Source organism: Scylla paramamosain, chromosome 17, assembly GCF_035594125.1.
Source record: "Scylla paramamosain isolate STU-SP2022 chromosome 17, ASM3559412v1, whole genome shotgun sequence".
In the NCBI taxonomy this organism is placed as follows: Eukaryota; Metazoa; Arthropoda; class Malacostraca; order Decapoda; family Portunidae; genus Scylla; species Scylla paramamosain.
Genome location: NC_087167.1, coordinates 499595 through 503602, shown reverse-complemented (window position 1 = coordinate 503602; position 4008 = coordinate 499595). Strand labels below are relative to the sequence as shown.

Below are 4008 nucleotides of genomic sequence, written 5' to 3'. Positions count from 1 at the left end.
TTTCACTTTTTTTTTTATTGAAACCTATTGCATTGTTTCAAACCAGTATCAAGACACCTCAGAAAATACGTTAAACTTCCTCCCGAAACTTCTCCCCGGATTATTTTTGGGGAACGGTATTATGAACAAGTTTTTTTTTTTTTATTATATATCTATTATTCTTTATTTATTCTTCGTCCACTCTTTTTAATAAGTGAAAAACTATATTAACTTTTTTTTTTCGCCATGACCTCTTCCCTGTACTGAAGTAAAGACTGCCCAATACTCTCTTCACTGATCACAGAGACTACAGTTGCTACAGAGCTGCGAGATCGTATGGAAAGGAATACTACGTGGTACTTTACTTTCCCTCGTTCTAAGAAATATATATGAAAGATGCCATGAGTAAAATGCCAATCTGGAAGGATAGTGAAAACCTGGTAGTAGAGATCAGTCACTATTGCTGGAGTGACAACTCATCACCATCATCATCATCACCATCGTCGTCATCATCATCGCCATCATCATCATCGTAAATTAGTACAACATGAAAGGAGACAAGAACATGATAAAATAAGAAGACTGCAAAAGGCCAGTTGATCCACACAAGGCAGCTCCTGAACATTGAACACCCACCATCTGTCATCATCATCCATGAATTTATCTGAGGGAGGGACAGTGTACAAACGGGAAGGAGAAATTACAGTAATGTATAGACAGGAGAAAAGAGAGATTGTACAAACTAGGGTGATGATTGACAGTGTAAAGACGAGAGATGGAGGACAGTGTAGAGACGAGAAGGAGAACGCGGTGTATAAGAAAAGACTGTGTACAAACTAGGGGGACGATTGACAGTGCACAGACAGGAGGTGGAGGGACAGTGTATTAGAGGAGAAGAGGCAGTGTGATGTAAGTGCAAGGCTGAGGAGGTTGTGCTAACATTTTTTTTTTCTAGAAAGCTCTTTACCTTTCTATTTATTTTTTTTTCTGCTAGTGTATGGGTCATTTGCCTGTTTCTTTCTTTTTTTCTGTCTTTCTTTCTTTTTCTTTTGTTTTGTCTTTTTCTTTTTAGTAAATGGAGGAGAAACGACTCTTTTGTCCTTTTCATAACCCTCATTTGTGGCTTTTCTTCTTTCTCATCTTTATCATCATCATCATCATCATCATCATCATCATCATCATCTTCTTCTTCTTCTTCTTCTAATTATTCAACCAAAATGCGTCAGGGAACACTTTATATCTCTTCGTATTATTATTGTTGTTGTATCGTTCCTCCCCTGCCCCGCACTTCATTACTTTGCTTCCTTGATAATTGCACACCTTTGTTTACTTCAATATTTATATCTTTATATTATGTTCAGTTGGTATTATGTCTGTCTGACCATCTATCTATCTTTCTATCTATCTATCTATCTATCTGTTTATCTGTCTAACCATCTATCTTTCTGTCTAGCTATGCACCTATCTGTCTATCAACCTATGTCAGACCATCTCTCTATATGTCTGTCTATATTTTTTTATTTATTTATCTATCTGTTTATATTGTTACCCTCTCTCTCTCTCTCTCTCTCTCTCTCTCTCTCTCTCTTAATCAGTCTGTCTATCTATTTATCCATCTATCTGTCTGTATGTCTATCTGTCTATCCACCTATTCGTTTTTTTATCAATAATGTATGTGTATATGCAAGTATGTATGTATCTGTGCATGCACGTACCTCTCTGTCTCTCTATCTATCTATCTGTCTCCGTCCCACAGGTGTCCAAGCCGCTGGCCGCCGAAAGTGACGCCGCGGTAGATAAACAAGTGATCCCAGGTGTGCTGACGTGCCGCTCCGAGTGTCAGGTGTTGGCGGAGGAGTGATGGCTCAGGTATGCTTCGTTACTTGTTTTCCTGAGTGTGTTGGATCAGCCATCACTACTCGCCGCCCGCTAACACAGCCTATGTTTTCTGGTCCGCCCTGTACCGTTAACATTCAGGCTCTTATGTCGGCCAGGAATTTGTTTGCGTATTTACAAATGTTGTTTTTTTTATTAAGATTTATATTTTATGTACTGAAGAAGATTAGAAGTAGTGAAAGCAGTGGATTGCGTGGTGGTATTTGGTGATAAGGAGGTTATAGTGAAGATCTTGCGTTACTGTACTTTGTTATCGGTGGTGATGGTGAAATGATAGTGATTATTGGGTTGTTTTCATGATTAAGAGATGATTTCACTGCCATTAGCTAATGTATGAGGTTTTTGTGCATGGTAGGGGAAGTAAGCATTGAATATTGTATTCGTGGTGATGATAGGTGATGATGTTTGTGATGGATAGATAGATGGACGATGGGCGAGTGGGTGGCGATGGTAGCGGAGGTGGTGTCGGCGGTGGTGGAGGACGGGGCAACGGCCGCGCGGACGCTCACACGGCAGGAAAGTGGGTCATTCTGACGCTGCTGCCACGACCAAACTCGCCCCCTGCACCTCCGCAGCCGCCGCCGCCGCCGCCCCTCACAGCGTCCGGAGAGGGCGGCGCCGCGATCACTCACCACCGATGCTTCGTGACACGCCAAATGAAGATGAACGAAGGAGCTCACGAACCCGCTTCCCTCCAGCCCATTAGTACCAGCGTCAATACCTCGCCGAAGAACCGTTTACACTGCTGCATTAGAGGCACGGAAGTGGCAAACAATGGAACAGTTATTAAACGAAGCTCTTATTGTCGTTTTATGTAACCACAGACCACAAGTATTTTTCTTCTTGACTTCGCAGGACGATTCGAGCATTGCATTGCATCGCTGACACTCCTTGGACGCCGGTGATGGACGGAAGTGTGTGTTTTAGCCAGCCATTACGTGTGCATGAGAGAGAGAGAGAGAGAGAGAGAGAGAGAGAGAGAGAGAGAGAGAGAGAGAGAGAGATGCTTGCCCAAGTAACGGGAGGATGAGGGAGAGGCAGGGCCGTGTACTGGTCGGTGTTGCACTATAAGGGCATCCACCATCCAAAGTATCACACCACCGACCTGCTCCTCTCTCCTCTCTCCTTTCACCTCCCCACTCCTTGCACTCACAACTCCCGCACCTGTTCGCACCTTCGTATCGGCACTACATATCAATTTGAGAGATGTGACGATCACTCTCCCTGTATATTTGTGGTGCATGTAACGTGGATGATTGCCCGTCAAGCCACCACCGAGACGCAAAATGCACATTTTGCGTATTCTTTACTGGCTTCAGATGATGAGGAAAAGTGGGGGAGGCAGAGAGCGAGAAACTGTTCTGCGACTTCTATTACCGTAGGAAAAAAAATGAAAGATATTAGTAAAGAAGCTCACAGCGGGATTTCTGTATTTATGTGGATTTGACTTGTAACCTGTATGAAAAAAAAGTAATTTTGAGGCGTAAAATGTGTGAGAGGAACTTTAGAATTACGGATATTTATGAGACCGAAGTACAGGGTAGAAGGAGAAAGCTTTGTGAGATTTAAAAACCAGGTGAATAAAATGATGAACGTTACTGAGAAGCTCCTGCTAATTCCTGCTATATTGTCACAAGGCATACGAAGTGGAAGGAAGTGAAAGGAGCGGAGAGAGCATCAACCAACCTCTCTCTCTCTCTCTCTCTCTCTCTCTCTCTCTCTCTCTCTCTCTCTCTCTCTCTCTCTCTCTCTCTCTCTCTCAAAGAAAACCCTGAAGAGGTGGTTCGTTAGGTAACTTAAAGAAAAAGCGGAGAAATTTCGACATATTTGAGTGTAGAAATAAAGGGCACTACCTGATGTTGCGTCACTCAGCTGGTACAGGATATGGAGCGTCTGAAGAAAATAAAAAAACATTTTATTGTATCTACTAGATTAAAAATAACTGATAAAAGAAAATAACATGATGAAACGAGGGATATTTGTAAGGATGCAAGGATAAGAGGAACAGTGAACATAAGACATTGACTATGTATTGGTAAGTAGTATTGAAAGAAAAAAAGCTAATGCCTAACCGTATGTGTGGAGAGAAAACCTTAATCTTCATTGACATCTATCAGATTATTAAAAAAAAAA

At 42.0% G+C, this 4008-nt stretch overlaps 1 long non-coding RNA gene across 1 annotated transcript; it reads left to right on the top strand.

Moving 5' to 3' along the window:
• Positions 1 to 1641: 1641 nt before the first annotated feature.
• On the top strand, positions 1642 to 3329 carry LOC135108283 (uncharacterized). The gene is made up of 2 exons (XR_010272197.1): positions 1642 to 1848; positions 2294 to 3329. It is a non-coding gene; the product is annotated as an uncharacterized LOC135108283 (long non-coding RNA).
• Positions 3330 to 4008: the final 679 nt, after the last annotated feature.